Here is a 19,291-nt window from a genome sequence, read left to right as displayed (position 1 = left end):
GGGTCTGGGATCTACAAAGGTCAAGGTATTTTTCTTTGGACTGAAAGTTCTTGACTTCTTATCATTGTAGAACAGCTATACTTATAACCTACTTTCTTCCGATCTAAACATGTAGAATTTACTGAGAAAATATATAAAAATGTATGAGTTGTGTGTGGGACATATATATTGGCAGTGAGGCTGGGTATTAAACTACTTTCAGTGGTTAGGGACCCAAAAGACTAAACAGTGTCATGGAACGAAGCCAGTCCCCCTGACTGAATCCAGGGCCAATGCTGTGAACCCCCAAAAGTAGTAGCTTCCTTGTGGCAAGGGGGAAACAACTATAATGGAAAGACTGACAAATGTAACTACCTCAAAATTAAATATTCTATTAAAAAAGAAAAAAAAAGATCAGTGCCCAGGCTGGGTTGGGGGTACCGAAAAAAAAAAAAAAAGAAAGATGACACAAAAAGTTAAAAGGTAAAGATTGCCTGGGGGAAGTTATTTGAACATACAGTATATCAGACAGTATCAGAACTCAGAGTATATAACAAACTGTTGCAAATAAATAAGACTAAGGCAAACAATTCAATAGAAAATTAGATATAGAATTAGGACAGTAATTTCACAGAAGGTAAAACCCCAGTGGCCTGAAAATACATGGAAACAGTTTAAAACACACAAATAATGAGAGACTAGAGAAGTAAGTGTCTTCTTTACTCTCACTGCTGCTTTTAAACTATCTTCCTTCTCCTTCAAAACTCCAGATCTGGAATTCATGCCATGATTCTTCAGTAACTGATACTTCTCTCAATACTTCCATCTACCGGCCAAAGTCACTTCTCATTTACCTTGTATTCAGCACGTGGCTTACTCTAGTCCTTTCTCCCATTTCTCGTGTCATCATATACTTGGATAATGCAGTATGCATAAGGATGACCGCTCCCATATTTTGTCTTCACAGTTTCTGAAAATCCTGCTGCAATTTTCATTTTCTCCATCAACCCCGTCTCTGACTCTCATGCCCTTATCATTACTATCGAAAAAAATCTCTGCTGCAGTTGTCCCACGCTCTAGCCAAGATTTCCTATCTTTCCAGTTTATCTAGTCTAGAATTTTATTTTCTGTAAATTTTCAACCTCACTGAGACCTCTAGCTATTTGGTTTACTATTTATTTTTATCATATATTAACCCCACAGCTTCACGTCTACTCACTTCTTTCATTATCCAACTTGGGTTTTGTGTTCCATAATTGTAGTGACTCATTTCAATTCTATTGCCTTTCTCTTCCTCCATAGTACACAACTGGCCAAGGTCCAGTCTTGGCTGTAACTGAGTGTGTTTCTACTGAATGTTTTTTCCCTAAGCAGTTAGATGATTGGAGAATAGTGCACATTATTGTCAGTATCTTTCCCATTAATGCCTATTAATATTAAAAAGGCACTCTCTGCTGGTCAGAATTTCCACAACACTTCTCTGCTATATTTACATTTCTATTCTTCCAGAAGATTATTTCACATAGTGTACTTGTTTTCCAATCCCTGTATATGTCTTCCCCAAAAACTGTATTGAAAGAAAAAATTTATAGAAAAAAAAGCCAGTAATTTCCTCATGTCTCACCAACAATTTTACCAAACTATCTGCATCTGTATGCATATTCACTGCCTCATCCCATATTGTAAATTAAATACATTGCATGCACCAAAGCCAGTTCCTCTGGATCCTGCCCTCTCTCAACATCTCAAAGACTTAATTTCTAGAGTTATCACATTCTCTCTGTCTCGCTGTCTCTCTCTCTTTCTCTCATTTTATCCATTAATCTCACTGTACTGGATCATTCCCATCAGCATACAAATGTATTCTTCTCAAAGAAGCATTTAATTAGTTAAAATTTTAGAACAACTTCAGTTTTTAAAATGAGACAGTAAAATAAATTCATACATAATATACTTATAAGTTACTAAAAAGAATGAAATAATTCTATTAGTGTTAATATGGGATGTCTCCAAGAAAAAGAAATTCATATATACATACATATATGCTTATGTTTGTATACACATTTAAAGTTTGTGCATTTGTGCATGAAATTTGTGGGAGTTATATAACAAATTTTTTGTAATAGTTACTCCTAAGAGGTTGGGGGGTAGTGGAAGTTGAATGAAGACAGTCGAAAGGTATAAACTCCCAGTTATAAGATAAATAAGTACTAGGGATGTAATGTACAACACGATGAATATAATTAACACTGCTGTATGTTATGTGTGCAAGTTGTTAAAAGAGTAAACCCTAAGAGTTCTCATCACAAGTAAAAAAATATTTTTTGTATTTTCTAATTTCCATCTATATGAGATGATGGATGTTCACTAAACTTATTGTGGGAATCATTTCATGATGCATGAAAGTCAAATTATCATGCTGTACACCTTAGACTTATACAGTGCCATGTCAAATACAATAAATACAACATCAATAAAGCTGGAGGGAAGAAAAAGAACATATAAAGAGTATTAGGAAAACACCTATACCCAAACTCCAGAAAGCATAATGGTTAAGCACATTGTCAGCTCCTGACCTCCCCTTATAAGATCTCAGATCTTCTACCTATAAAATGGGAGTAATAAAGTGTTTCATAGAAGCATAAAAGTCATATGTAAGAAACTAATAGAAATACTCTTATAGTCGGGAAAAAATAATAGTTGTCCCTAGGAAGAAAAGATTTTGTTGTCGAAGTGAGATTTATAACTTGTTAATTTTATGTATCTCTGTATTGTTTGCAGAAGTGTAATTTTGTAAACTTAATCTGGTAGTAATGAAGTAACAGAGTGGAAAGGGTAGTTTAGTTACACATTCAAATTGTTATTATTGCAATAATAATACAAGCTTCAGAGGAAGCTAACTGGAAATAAATATTTATTTTTTTATTGAAGTATAGTTGATTTACAGTGTTTCAAGTGTACAGCAAAGTGGTTCAGTTATACATATATATATATATTATTTTTCAGATTCTTTTCCCTTATAGGTTATTACAAGATATTGAATATAGCTCCCTGTGTTATACAGTCGGCCCTTTTTGGGTGTCTATTTCATATATAGTAGTGTGTGTCTGTTAATCCCAAACTCTTAATTTTTCCCTCCCTGACCCCCCACCCCCATTGGCAACCACAAGTCTGTTCTCTATGTCTGTGAGTCTGTTTCTGTTCCATAGGTAGGTGCATTTGTGTTATGTTTTAGATTCCACATATAAGTGATATCATACTGTATTTGTCTTTCTCTTTCTGACTTACTTCACTTAATATGATAATCTCTAGGTCCACCCATGTTGCTGTAAATGGCATTATTTCATTCTTTTTTATGGTTGAGTAATATTCCATTGTATATATAGACCACATCTTCTTTATTTATTCATCTGTCAATGGACATTTAGGTTGCTTCCATGTCTTGGCTATTGTAAATAGTGCTGCTATGAACATTGGGGTGCATGTATCTTTTCAAATTAGAGTTTTCATCTTTTCCAGATATATGCCCAAGAGTGAAATTGCTGGATTATATGGTAGTTCTATTTTTAGTTTTTTAAGTCACCTGCATACTGTTCTCCATAGTGGCTGCAGCAATTTATATTCCCACCAACAGTGTAGGAGGGTTCCAGGGAAATGAATATTTCTTGAGCGCCCACTACCTCCTGTGCTTGACTTTCACATATAGCATCTTACTTATTCACCTAATTTTTATGTGTAGCTAGTAATGTAATGCTTTTGACGGAAAAGATAATTCAGTGTTCCTATGTGGTTTATGGAAGGAAATTGTGAGCTCTATGTTTAAATTCTTTCTTTTAAGACTTTTCCCCCTTCCTCAATTGAGGGTTAATCCCTGTTGCAAATAAACAATGAAGTCCCTCCTAATGATTTAATAGGAGGAGCCAACAAATTGGAATGAGTAACATGTTCTAAGAACTAAATACATATTTTTAAAATTAATGAATAGATGAATCTTTATCAGTTCACTTTTGCTTATATAAGAAAATAAACACAAAATTAATAGTCACCTGATTATAATTCACAAAGATAGATATTGAATCTTCTGTGAAATAAAGGCTGCATACAATTACACAAACCTCAAATTTATTATTTTTTCAATCCTTCAGAAATATCTTTTTCACAGAAATAATAGGTTTCCAATTATAACCATAGTTTTATCCGTGTGGTGTTCTCTGTGATTAGGCAATTCATTATTATTCTATTAATTAGTGCAGTGATTTTCAACCTCAGCTGCACATTAGAATCGCTTGGGAAGCTTTTAAAAATACCATGCCCAGGGAAGCTGAACTCCGAACTAGTTACCTCAGGATCTCTGGGGGTGTGACCCAGGCATCAGTCCTGTTAAAGTTTCCCAGGTGGTTTCATTGTGCAGCAATTTTGAGAATCACAAGTTTAACGGAAGTTGCATGATTTGCCCTCATAGAAGAAGATGTGAATTCTCTCTGAAACGTGCAGCATGCAAAGTAAGCAGCAACATCAGTGGTTTTTATTTTTTTAAGAAAATTATCATTTTAAATGTAAAACAGGAACAGAAGGCTCACCTGTTAAAATGTAATACTGGATCTTCATTTAGGCACAGAGCCTGAGAGCATGGTGGTAAAATTTATTTACTCCGGAACGGTTGGCATCTGATGAGTAGCTTCAGCTAAAGTTGGGATTTGCCCAGGGCAATAGCACAGTTAATGAAGACAGAGAAGTGTTAAATCACAAGCCCAATGATTTGTGTTTTGATTGACTTCACGGAATTGTGAGAGCTACATTTTAAGTCTGATCCTCACCGGCTTTCTATAATCAATTACAGCCTAAAATAATCATTTCTGCTTATTAAATCTGAACTTGGGAATGCAAATACACGTATGTGAATACAGATCAGAATTTGAAGATAAATGGAAACTAACACTTCCTGTATATTTGATTTCTCCTTCCAGCAGAAAGAGTAACTCAACTGCATGTTTAATTTTCCTTCATTAATTGTACATTATACTTTTAGATGTTCCTTTAATATCTATGACTCAGGATGTTGTACGTTATTATTCTACATAAGCATAATCTTCAGAGATTTTGTATGATTTCCTGGGGCACCAGAATAAATTTTTCGGAGTGATATTTTTTCATATAGTTTCCAATTCTTAAAATTATATTCATCACTTAAATTATTCCTTAATTTGTTAATTGTTTCTATTCTCTTCAAAAAATATTTTTTATAATAAACCATATCTCAATATCATGGTCATGCTTAAGTAGAATACTTAAGAAAAATATACCATTGGTGTTGCTCTAGAGGATGTTAAAATATTTTGAGTCAACATATGATATACATGAGGGCACAGAAATATATAAAATATAAAATATACAGTGGAAAGTGGATAATAGGTAAAAATCAAATTTAGTCATCCTGTGGTCTAGGACTTGTGTTTGGCTTCGAGCTCACATCAACAAGATGTAATGACCAATGTCTTCATAGGCTTTACTGACGTGTGTGTGTGTGTGTGTGTGTGTGTGTGTGTGTGTGTGTGTATGCATGTGTATGTACGTGAGAACAAAAATATTATATATGTGCATTCGTTGAAAATTGATCATAATGGAAGTAAATGCACAAAGTGCACGCACTATAAGAATATTTTACAGGAGGAACTAACCTTTACCTATGTTAGGGCTTGGGAAAATTAAGACCAAACGAAACTACTGTACAATATTTGTGGCAGAGATCCACATGAGAAAAGGATCCAGATGAGAAAAGGGGTAGGTATAGCATGATAAAGTGTATATTTCTATCAGAAGGTAGCAGGTATATTGCCATTAGTATAATATCGATAAAAGATATTCAAATAAATATTAGAAATCAGGAGGCAAGGTGACAAAGGTGAGGCTGAAGAGGGAGGCAAGGGAGCGGTAAAGCTAAGCCAAAGCAGACTAAGTATTACATCTGGGCTGTGTGAGTGCCCTGCACCTTTATGATTTCAGAAGACAAAACCCTGGTGCCTGAGTTGGGCTGCTGGAAGGAAGGAGCTCCAAGTACCTTCAGGTCCCACCATGCCCCCTCTTTATAGGAAACCACTCTTGGTTCACTGGAAGCACACTCTCCCCTCCTGCTCACCACAAGTCAGCAAGTCTGCGTGGAGAGGGGTCAAGCAACATCAAGTGATCGAGACATGCCTGCTGTGGTACCCAGGGGCTGGTAGGTGAGGTCAAGTCCTCCCTGTACCAAAAAGGCTGGATGAGTATGGGCTTCACTCCCTGGGAGACATTTCCACTGCTCTGAATTTGAACCCCAGGAACTTTTCCCATTCCAAAACGCATGGGTCTCCTCCCACCTCCACAGTTTACAACTACCCCAAGATTACCACAATTGCTTAGCTGACTGCCTTTCAATGCTCAAGGGAAAAACTTACGGCAAAGAGAGGCCCTGGATCATCATTACATTGACAGTTTTAACGAATGATCCCTCTGGCCAGGTGCCAAATTTGGAAAGGGCTTGTAAGCACCTTGAAGATTTTGGATCTGATTCTACAACCCCAATAAGTGGTCTTTGAAAAATTTTACACACAGGCATAATATGATTGATTTTGCATTACTATAAAATGTAATTCTAGCTACAGTGTAAAATAACGAATTAGAGGTTCTAACTGAAGATGTCATATAGGAATATACTGCTCTCTCCTCTCCTACTTCAAATGCATAGAAGTAACAGAAAAGTTATGTATCTTATAATCCATAACCAAGACAGGACATGAAAAAAGAAGTAATGAGAAATTCTGAAAAGCAGAGGGGAATGTTTCACATACCATGAAGGACTAGGTTAGCCTGAAGGAACTTCTGCTGTGAAATAGCTAGAAATTTTGGATTAAATATTTAACAAAGTCTTAAATGCAGAACAGAGTTTAAAATAAATTAAGAGGAAATCCCCATAGATTTTTAAAAAATGCATAGGAAAGGAGAGCCACAGTGGTGTTAAAAGGTAAAATGAGGCACATTAAACTTTTCTAGAGTTTGAGTTTGCAACAATTCAAATTGGGCAGCGCCAGATCAAAAATGGTTAAGAGCACTCCACCAACAGGAGATAGGGGAGAGATTTTTATAGAGAAGACACAGAAACAAAGCAAGGAAATTATTTGATCAGCTATAGCTTAAGTAGTTACCTTATTTGAGAAAGCCTAGTGGGCTGTTTGTGATTGGTTGTTCTGAAGTTTCATTTTCTAGGGTTCGAGTGCATTGATTCCAGCTTAGGTTTTGGTTTGCTTATGTAGGCTACCAAGGCATTAGGGCCATCTCAATCTGATGGCCTCCTTATTTAATACTTTAAACAGTGGTAAATAGGTATGGAATCTTTGATTGCCTTAAAATAATTTGCTGGCTTCATTAACCAAATGCTTGGGTTGTAATGACTATATAGATATAGAATTCAAAATAAATACATACACGAAACCCCTGAAAATGGTTGTCCAAGAGGAGACTACATCGTCAGTGATATATTGGGGGGCAATAAACTGCTGGACTTTGGGTGAAAAAACAGTGACCTAGGACCAGTTCTGTTATTTATTCTAATTCCAATGCTCTAATTTGATATTTATCTTGTTCATAATATGAAGAGCTGATTTATTCTCCTTTCTCTTTTTTTGTGAGGGGGGGTGTTCAAAATATACTTTATCTTTAAATTTATTAGTAGAGACCCAGAATGCCCTCTGTCCTTGCCAGCATTGTTTGCATCAGTACTCATGTTGGACACTATATATGTGGAAATGCTCTGAGCTCCCTGTGGGAGATTTATCATATTTAATACCAGTGAAAGTACCTCACTGTTATAAACCTGGCTCCATGACAAAGTAGAGAGGAAAAAGTTCCAGGGAGTTATCTCACCATCCATGTAAAATCATAACATTTTAGAACAGGAAGAGTCTTTAGTGATGATCTGATTCAAATGATTAAATTACAGCCTACCAAAGCTAAGTAGAGCCTGACGTTTTCTTTAGGGAGTAATTTCGCATTGTGGAGGAAAAAAAGGACCTTTCTAGATCACTTATTAAAGAATTAAACATGGATCCAATTACTTGCAGGTGTATTTCAGATTAATTCAGACAACTAGTACTCCTTCCTCTAATCCCTCTCACTAGTCCTTGAAATACTGCAATATGATGTCTTCACTCCTATCAAGAGAAAAGGTAAAGAACAATCAGTATTAATTGATACAAGTCACTGAAAGAAAACCAAGCAATGATGAACTATATCTACTGTCAGACACCACTTACTTGCTTAGTTGTCTCATCCAATATTCTTTAGGAAGAATGTTGAGCCTTATTATTCACTCTATAATATGTGAAAAAAATCTTCTGGCAGTGTATGAGTTTTGTGGATTACCTTGTGTGACCAAAATATTCATTTTCAACAGTCACAAATTACCTATATATAGAATCCTAAAAATTTGCACTATATTATCACCTTTCCAGAGTCACTCAAGAAAAAAAAGGGAGATAAATGATGCAGCGTAATATAACTTCTCTCCTCCACCTTACTATTCTTTGCTATCATTACATTATGATTGTTATTGACATATAACTTATATTTTAATACTGTATCAAAAGAACATATTTTTTCCTGGGGAAAATTTCATTTGCATTTTTGAGGATACGACTCTCCATACGTATGAATCTAAACATAAATGTTGATTTATATTAAAGAACATAAATGTATACATGTATCTTCTCATCTATTTCCCTTCAGTTTTTCTCTGTAAACCAATACAATTTTAGCCAATACTCAAGAACAAACATGACATATTTAGTAATGCCAAGTCACATGTCCAAAAGGATGGAGAATATGTGTGAGGAGTTGATGAATAATGATTAATGGTGATTATGATGATTAAGAATAAATGATAGGTCCTGGATATTTTGGGGTTCTCACCCCTCCCATTTGTATAACAGATGACAAATGCAATGTACAGCTGCATCACAATTAAATGCCTTTTCCCTTTGTAGAATTAGAACCCTTTTTGATACTGTTTAATATGCTGGGTCTATAAGGCAACTATACACATAACTGATCCAATCTGTAACATTAATGATTTAACCAAAATTATGGAAAATGATAACTGGTCTAAATAATTTACAAAATCACAGAAGACGTTCATGATATGTGGATAAGTGCTTAAAAAATAACAAAAATGTGATCCAAATTTATTTAAATTATTAAAGTTTACAAAAGAGAAAAATGTTTCTTGTCAGAATTGAACAGGTAGATTATTCCCTTTGCATGTAAGGCATTTATAAAAAGGCAGAAATGCCAATTTTCGGCATCGATGTTCTCTTGGAATCAGTTCTGTCAACATCCCTACAGGTGGCACAAGAGAAACAGATTGAGAAGTTTGTTGATAATATGGGGTCATTCCAAAATCCTATTTTGGCTGTCCTCTTCAGCATCATTTTAAGCACCTGGATGCGACTCATAAAATCTTTTAGATTTGGAAAATAATTTTTCTGTATCCTGCCATAAAAATAAAAATGTTATTTTGTAGCAAAAGTATCTGTTAAATGTCAAAAATTTGCCATGTGTTCAGCAGAGTTGAAACGCTCCCATTGGTTCAAGAACATGCCAGCTGTAGCTTAGATGACTCACAAGAGAGGTAATGATCATGGTACACGTATTGTTTTTGTTTCGACTCTAGACTGACTACTGGGATGTGGACCAGAAAACTGTCCTAATACAAATTCAGCTCACTTTCTGAAGACTTTTGAAATAACATATTTTTTCATCAAATACAATTTTTCACATTTATCGTTTTGCTAACATAATTGTCTCTTAAACTTGTCATGGATTGAGACCATGAATTAATGAATTTCATTTTGCTTATTTTTAAATCCTCAGTACTTATCACATGGCAAATAGTATGCATTAAATATAATATATGCCTACTGACTAATGATAATGAATAGGTAAATTATTCTCTTAATACTGCTAACTCATTTATTTCACTATGAAAATAATAATAATAACACTTTTAGTACATTTTCCAATGTTGTTATTAGTAATTAATAAAAGCACCCTGATTATTAGTATCTGCCCAGTTAGAATATTGGAATATGAGTAGCACAGCAAAAGCCATTACTCTGAAAATCTCAGCTATCCACCTAACTTAACTTTTCTCTCAGTCAATATTTGTTGTAAAGCAAAATCTGCATAAACCATGATAGACAATTCAGGCATCATAATTAAAACTGACCTTCTCTGTCCTTTGTCTGTCATGATTCTTTTTGCAAAAAAAATCACCAGAGCTTTTGTTTATCACATTGACTGAAATGTCAAGGTCTCTGATGATTTTGACTCTCAGAGAAAAGCTTTATCAGAAATATGTAGCACTTGGAATACTCTAAAATAAAAAATAATACTATATAAAAGTTTTTATTTGAGCTCTGTGGTATTCTAACATTATAGCAATTTATTTTTTCTCTGCATTTCAGAAATTAAATAAATACAAGTATAAGAGTACCTCAGGTTTCTCAATGGGAAACAAAGAAACCAAAAAAAAAGTAGCAAAACAGTTGTTATAATAGTATAAATGAAAATGGCATCTAGGATTAAAGCATCAGCCTTCACCAATATGAATCCAATTGATCAGCCAATTTGTGAGACAGTCTGGTGTGGGTGAGGAAGGATGGGAGGAGGAGAATTAATCCTGTAAAATATAAGGCATAAAAGGAGAGGGAGAAAAAGGGTATAAAGGGGCCAGGCCTCTGGGAGATCCTAAAAGATTAATTTCAAGGTCTAGCCAGATTGAAACCTGTGTAAAATTTCCCCAATTATCATGCAAACAAAACTAGTGTACGTTAATAGAAAATTGTCATATATTATAATTGGATCTATGCAGAAATGAGGACAAAAACTTTCAATGTTGTATATTAAGGTGTACGTGACTTTCCCTGTCCATATTTCCACTTTAATCTCTCAGCAATCACCTCACTGTATATGTTCCTATAATAAGGAACTTTTTGAGTTTGATTGAACTCCCTTGTTGTTTCTCAATTTTGGCCTTTTTCAGAGTGTTCTTTCTGTCTATAATACTTCTCTGCCCCCCCAGTTCTTACTTCCTTGGGTGATTCCTATTCACCCTCTGTAACACAACTTAGCAATCACTTTGAAAAGGCTTGACTGACTCCACTAAACCTGTGCTGTGTATTCCTTCCATGTTCCTATATATCAACCCAGAGTTTATCATATTAGATTGTAATTCAAGATATGTTTTCAACCATAATATGCTTCTTAAATTCTGTGAAGGCGCCAGGACATGGAAGCAGCCTAAGTGACCATCAGCAGATGAATGGATAAAGAAGATGTGGCACATATATACAATGGAATATTACTCAGCCATAAAAAGAAACGAAACTGAGTTATTTGCAGTGAGGTGGATGGACCTAGAGTCTGTCATACAGAGTGAAGTAAGTCAGAAAGAGAAAGACAAATGCCGTATGCTAACACGTATATATGGAATCTAAAAAAAAAATGGTTCTGAAGAACCTAGGGGCAGGACAGGAATAAAGACACAGATGTAGAGAATGGACTTGAGGACACGGGGAAGGGGAAGGGGAAGGTGGCATGAAGTGAGAGAGTGGCATGGACTTACATATACACTACCAAATGTAAAATAGATAGCTAGTGGGAAGCGGCTGCATAGCACAGGGAGATCAGCTCAGTGATTTGTGACCACCTAGAGGGGTGGATAGGGAGGGTGGGAGGGAGGGAGACGCAAGAGGGAAGAGATATGGGGACATATGTATATGTATAACTGATTCACTTTGTTATAAAGCAGAAACTAACACACCATTGTAAAGCAATTATACTCCTATCAAGATGTTAAAAAAAAAAAAAGAAAAATTTTATGAAGGCAGGAGATATATCCAGTAACGATATCTGTCTTGTTCATCATAACATGCCTAATTCCTTGCACAGAGCCTGTTTCATATAGTAAATGCATCTGTTGGTTTAAATCAAAATTGAATGGTGAAGAAAGATGGTTATTCATTAAGCATTCATTAACTACTTAGTACAGAGCCCAAATAACTCAGAAGAAACAAAAGCTAATACTAGGGGGCTTCCCTGGTGGTGCAGTGGTTGGGAGTCCACCTGCCAATGCAGGGGACATGGGTTTGAGCCCTGGTCCGGGAGGATCTCACATGCCGCGGAGCAGCTGAGTCTGTGTGCCACAACTGCTGAGCCCGTGTGCCACAACTTCTGAGCCTGCGTGCCACAACTACTGAGACCCGCACACCTGGAACCCGTGCTCTGTAGTGGGAGAGGCCACCGCAGTGAGGGGTCCCCGCTCGCTACAACTGGAGGGGGCCCACACAGAGCAGCGAAGACCCAACACAGCCGAAAATAAATAAAAATGTTTTAAAATAAATAAATTTATTAAAAGAAAAAAAAGCTAATACTAGGCAAGGGGATAGAAACCAGGACAAAAGTTCAGCTACAAGGGGTTCAGGAATTCAGACCAATACTTGGGCGGGAGGACCATTATATCATATGACAGCCTGGGCACCAAAGTGGGAGAAAGGGGTCATTTTGTGGTAAAAAGGGGATCCAGAATACAGTAGCAGATAGAATTGAGGCAAACCTCAGCTTTAGACAGAAAATATTTTGTGCGGTTATTTTTAGGACAAAAACCGATCTTTGATCAAAGTTGGAAAGAGAATAGAGTGCGGTTTAGCATTTTCCCTGCGATTAAAAATATATTTTTTATTTGATCAGTTCTATTGAAATATAATTTACAGGTAGAAAAATTTATCCTTTTCGGAGTGCAGTTCTGGGAGTTTTAACAAATGTATACAGTCATGTAATCATCACCGTAATCACGACATAGACCAGGTCCACCAGTCCATCACTTTATGCCCTTTTGTAGTTATCCTTCACCCTAACCTCCACCCCTGGCAACCACTGATCTGTTTTCTGTCCCTATAGTTGTGCCTTTTTCAGAATGTCATATAAATGGAATAATAAATTGTGTGGCCTTTTGAGCCTGGCTTCCCATAATTAGAGTAATGCATTTGTGATTCATTTGTATTTTTATGTGTACATATTAGAGGTTTTTTTTTGTTTTTTTTTTTAACCACACAAGCATAAATTCTGCAATCAAGTTTCCCACATGTGGGAAAATCACAGGGGGTCAGCACATCCGCAGTGCAATTGGCAACACTTGGCTTGGGAAAACCAACTTTGTGATCATACTATCTCTCCTGTCAAATAAGTATTTATTAGATTATCTTTTACTGCTGAGCAGTATGCTGCTGCTAGGTATATCACAGATTATTTATCCTTTCTCCCATTGAAAGCTATTTGGTTTGCTTCTAGTTTTTGGCCATTATGAATAAAGCCACCATACATACTCATGTACAAGTTTCTTGCATGAAGATAAGTTTTTTTCCCTCTTTAGGTAAAATAAAAATTTGACTTTAGCAAAAGGGCCTGACTTTTTTCCAAAGTTACTATAATATTTTGTATTCTGAGCAGCAATTTATGAGAATTCCAGTTGCTCAACATCCTTGCCAATGCCTTGAGACTGTCAGGTTGTATATCTGAGTGTTCTCTTTTGTTTTTCATTTTATTTTTGTTTTAGCACTTCTAATCAGTGTATAATGATATTTCATGGTGGCATAATGATATTGAGTATCTCCTTTTCTTGTGTTCGATGTTAGACATATCTTTTCCTCATTGAAGTGTTTGTTTAAATCTTGTCCACTTGCACTTGTGATGTTTATTTCCTTCTTATTATTTATTGAGTTTTGAGATTCTTTTATATATGTGAGCTACAAGTCCTTTACCAGATGTATGTTTTGCAAATATTTACCCTAATCTGTGATTTTCCCTTTCATTGTGTTAACAGCTTCTTTAGAAAAGCAGAAATTTTATATATACATTTACATTTATAATGTCCAACATAAATTTATTATGCCTGTTTTGATGTTGTATTTAAGAAATGCTATGTACCTCAAGTTCACAAAGATATTTTCCTCGAAGAGTTTTATGATTTCAGGTTTACATTTAGGTCTATCATTCAAGTCAATTTAATTTTGTATATTATATGAAATGTGAGATTCATATTTTCTTATGGATATCTAATTGTTGCAGGATCATTTGTTGAAAATACTATTCTTTCTCCATTGAATTACCTTTGCAACTTTCTTAAAATCCTTAAAAAACTAAAAATAGAACTACCATATGACCCAGCAATCCCACTACTGGGCATATACCCTGAGAAAACCATAATTCAAAAAGAGGCACGTACCACAATGTTCATTGCAGCACTATTTACAATAGCCAGGACATGGGAGCAACCTAAATGTCCATTGACAGATGAAGGATAAAGAAGATGTGGCACATATATACAATAGAATATTACTCGGCCATAAAAAGTAGAATATTACCTGGCCATAAAAAGAAACGAAATTGAGTTATTTGTAGTGAGGTGGATGGACATAGAGTCTGTCATACAGAGAGAAGTATGTCAGAAAGAGAAAAACAAATACCGTATGCTAACGCATATATATGGAATCTAAAAAAAAAAAATGGTACTGATGAACCTAGTTGCAGGCAGGAATAAAGATGAAGACATAGAGAATGGACTTGAGGACACAGGGTAGGAGGGGAAAGCTGGGGCAGAGTGAGAGTAGCATCAACATATATACATTGCCAATTGTAAAATAGCTAGCTAGTGGGAAGCAGCAGCATAGCACAGGGAGATCAACTGGGTGCATTGCAATGACTTAGGGGGTAGGAAAAGGAAGATGGGAGGGAGGCTCAAGAGGGAGGGGATATGGGGACATACATATGCATATGGCTAATTCACTTTGGTGTACAACAGAAACTGACAGTATTGTGAAGCAATTGTACTCCAATAAAAATCTATTTAAAAAAAATCAATTGGCCTCCCTCTCACCACTCCTTTTCACAATGGTATTAGTAGTCCTTGCTAATGCAATGAGGGAAGAAAAGGAAATAAAAGTATACAGATTGGGAAGGGACTAATAAAACTGTCTTTGTTTACAGATAGCATGATCCTCTATAGAGGAAATCTGAAAAATTGGCCAAAAAAGTCCTAGAATTAGTAAGTGATTATAGCAAGGTTGTAGGATACAGGTTAGTGTACAAAAATTAATCACTTTCCTATATGCCAACAATGAGCAAGTGAAACTTGAAATGAAAAACACAGTACCATTTACATTAGCATCTCTCCAAAATCTAACAAAATATGTATAAGATCTATATGAGGAAAAATACAAAACTCGTGTGAATGAAAACAGAAAAACTAAATAAATGGAGAGATATTCCATGTTCATGGATAGGAAGACTCAATATTGTCAAGATGTTAGTTCTCCACAACTTGCTGTATAGATTCAGCACAATCCCAATCAAAATCCCAGCAAGTTATTTTATGGATATAGACAAACTTATTCTAATGTTTATTTGGAGAGGCAAAAGACCCAGAATAGGCAAAACAGTATTGCAGGAGAAGAACAAAGTTGGAGGACTGACACCACCCCACTTAAAGACTTATTATAAAGCTACAGTCATCAAGACAGTGTGTTACTGGCAAAAGAAAAGATACATAGATCAATGGAACAGAATAGAAAGCCCAGAAATAGACCCCCACAAATATATTCAAGTGATCTTTGACAAAGGAGCAAAGGCAATACATTGGAACAAAGATCATGCTGGAACAACTGGACATCCACATGAAAAAAGAAATCTAGACACAGACCATATGGCCTTGACAAAAATGAATTCAAAATGCATTATAAACCTAAATATAATATGCAAAACTAAAATTAGAAGATAACACAGGAGAAAACCTAGATGACCTTGGGTATGGTGATGACATTTTAGATATAATACCAAAGAAAAAAATCTATGAAAGAAATAATCGATAAGCTGGACTTCATTAAAATTTAAAACTGCTCTGAGAAATACAAGGTCAAGAGAATGAGAAGGCAAGCCACAAATGGGAAAATATTTGCAAAAGATACATGTGATAAAGGACTGTTATCCAAAATATACAAATAACTCTTAATACTCAACGGAAAGAAAATTGAATTAAAAAATGGGTCAACAGCCTTAATAGAAACCTCACAAAAGATGATAAACAGCTAACAAATAAGCATATGGAAAGATGCTCCACATCGCATCTCGTCAGTGAAATGCAAATTAAAACAATAATGAGAGACCACTACACACCTATTAGAATGGCCAAAATCCAGAACACTGACAAGAAGTATGGGTGAGGATGTGGTGCATTAAGAACTTGTAAATTGCTGGTGAGAATACAAAACGGTACAGTCACTTTGGAAGACAGTTTGGCAATTGCTTACAAAACTAAACATACTCTTACCATACGATCCAGCAGTTGTGCTCCTTGGTATTCACTCAAAGGAGCCAAAAACTTACATCCACACAAAAACCTGCACACAGATGTTTGTAGCAACTCTATTCATAATTGCGAAAACTTGGAAGCAGCCAAGTTGTCCTTCAGTAAGTGAATGGATAAGTAAGCTGTGGTACATCCAGATGATGGAATATTATTCGATGCTAGAAAGAAATGAGATAGAAAGCCATGAAAAGACGTGGAGGAAACTTCAATGTATATTAATAAGTGAAAGGAGTCAACCTGAGAAGTCTACTGTATGATTCCAGCTGTATGACATTCTAAAAAAGGCAGAACTACGGAGACAATAAAAAGACCAGTGATTGCCAGAGGCAGAGGGAGAAGGGAAGGGATAAATAGGCAGAATATAGATGACTTTTAGGGCAGTGAAAATACTCTGTATGATACCATAATGATGGATACATTATACATTTGTCAAAACCCATAGAATGTACTACACCAAGAGTGAAGTCTAAGGTAAACTACGGACTTTGGGTGATTATGATATGTCAATGTAGGTGTACATCCTTTGTAACAAATGTACCATTCTGGTGAGTGATGAGGATAATGCAGGGAGGCTATTCATGTGTAGAAGAAGGGAGTATATAGGAAATCTCTGTACTTTCTTCTCGATTTTGTTGTGAACCTAAAACTCCTCTAAAAAAATTCTTTAAGAAAATCAATTGACCAACTACTTGTGGGCCTATATTTGGACTCTATTTTGTACCATGGATTTATGTTTCTATTCTCTCTCTCTCTTTTTTTTTTTTTAGATTTTAAAGGTAGTCCTTTTATTATTTTTTTACAGCAAAATAATTCAAACAATCATAGAACATAGTATACATTGTGCAGATTCTTTTGAAATTATTGTGGCTCTCTTTTTGGCCTTACATATGATCAGATTTTGTGAATCTATGCTCTTTTGGGGGTCTATTCTCTCTTAATACCACATTTTCTTGATTGCTGTAACTTTAGTTATTGAAATCAGGTTAAGAGTATCTTCCATCTTTATTCTTTTTCCAAAATGCTCTTTTAATTCCTTTGCATTTTCACATAAATTTTTAGCATCGACTTGTTGATTTTTAGAAAATTCTTCCTAGGATTTTGACTTTTGCTGGGTTAGTTGAATCTATAGAACAGCTTATGGAAGAAATAACATTTAAATTTGCATCGGTGTTTGGGACTCCGTGCTATCACTGCCAAGGGCCCGGGTTTGATCCCTGGTCAGGGAAGTAAAATGCTGCATGCTGCATGCAGTGCAGCCAAAAAAAAAAATTTTTGCATCAAAACCATAAAACAGATATAAATCTGACAAAATTCATGCAAGACCTGTACACTAAAAAGTATAAAACACTACCCAGGATACAACATTACGTTTAGTTGTCATGTCTCCTTAGGCCCATCTGGTCTGCGACAGTTTCTCACCCTTTCCTTGTTTTTGGTAATCTTGACAGTTTTGAGGAGTATTAGTTAGATATTTTTAGAATTTTTCTCGATTGGGATTTGTCTGACATTTTTTGTATGATTAGACTGTAAAATGTATAAAACGTATTTATGTATATGTTTGTGTAACGTATGCATGTATTTTTACAGTTTATAAACATATGGAATATGTATGTATTTATATGCTTAGTATAAATGTGTGAAATGTATAAAGTGACATTGGTGACTGATGACTCTAGTAGAGCTCAAACAATGCTTAGCAAACTTCTCATCACATCATTCTGCCAGCAAAACCAGTAATTCAGAGTTGACAAATGAGATCATACCTATCTTCCCCAACAAAGTATTGTGTTTTTCTTCGGTGTCAGCTGTCTAGGAATCCCCTACTAAAACAGTGGCCATTACCATGCCGGATGGGGTCCATCAGCTGTCTCAGAAGACTCATACCTTTTATTCTCACATTAGTCTTCTAAGGAAGGTCACTACCCCAGAATCTAAAGTGATTTTCTACATGTACATGATTGGCCATATCTCTCACTACTAAAAACAAACAGAAAACCTAACTGCTCAAATACAACCTCTAGTCAGGTAACTCATGACAAACTCCCTCCTCAAAATTACTCTTAACTCTACAAAGAATAACTAAAGAGATCAGGAAGTTTACAGTCATCAGCAAAACCATCAAATGCTGCTCCAGAGAAGGTTCCCCAAACAATAACTTTACTACATCAGATAGTAGTTCACTTTGTGTGTGACGGTTTTGTCAGGCATTGTGGTATTCTTCTTGGTTATTCTGAATACAGGATAAATTTCATGTGTCCATTTTGGGCTCATCTCCTGGAAATGAATCCTCTTTCCCCAGATTCTCAATCTTTCTTAATCACTAGAAACAAAAAGTGCTTCTGCATAGGTATTGAAGAGTTGGGTATAGACTGGCCAACCCTCAGTCCAGTGCTTTGTTGTGCCCAACTTACCATTGTTTGACTTCTCAATTACTTTTTGTTTTTGTTTTTCTACACAGAATCAAGAACAACCTTCTATAGGATGTTTTCCCTAGTGAATTGTTCTCTTTGCTCACCAATATTTGATGTGGATAGGCAAGCAAGCATCTCTCACCATTTTTCCTATGGATAGGAAAATAACTTGGAACATCACCGTGATCTACTTAGTCCTATTTGGCTTAATTTTTATATAAGATATTAATAATATTAGCTTTGCTATTAGATATAATATTGTTGTAATTATTCTAATATCAATAGCAGCAGCAGTAGTAGTAATAGTAGTAGCATCAGTAATTAAATATTATCCCTTAATGGAAACTCAGTAGATAGGGTTGGAAGACTGACCTTGCTTTTAATGACCTAAATAATCAAGTATGATAGAAAACCAAAATATCTAACCTTCTTTTACATTCCATAAGTTCCA

General features: G+C 35.5%; 1 non-coding gene across 1 annotated transcript; it reads right to left on the bottom strand.

The window, feature by feature from the left end:
• Positions 1–13,086: 13,086 nt before the first annotated feature.
• Positions 13,087–13,256, bottom strand: LOC113614665 (U1 spliceosomal RNA). Its single transcript, XR_003430699.1, has one exon. It is a non-coding gene; the product is annotated as a U1 spliceosomal RNA (small nuclear RNA).
• Between the last annotated feature and the right edge of the window lie 6,035 nt (positions 13,257–19,291).

The sequence above is a fragment of the Aethalodelphis obliquidens genome, unplaced genomic scaffold (assembly GCF_003676395.1).
Source record: "Aethalodelphis obliquidens isolate GAN/ISIS:26980383/991018 unplaced genomic scaffold, ASM367639v1 scaffold101, whole genome shotgun sequence".
Classification (NCBI taxonomy): Eukaryota; Metazoa; Chordata; class Mammalia; order Artiodactyla; family Delphinidae; genus Aethalodelphis; species Aethalodelphis obliquidens.
Note: the sequence above shows the minus strand (reverse complement) of the source record. Positions and strands in the feature narration are given on the sequence as shown.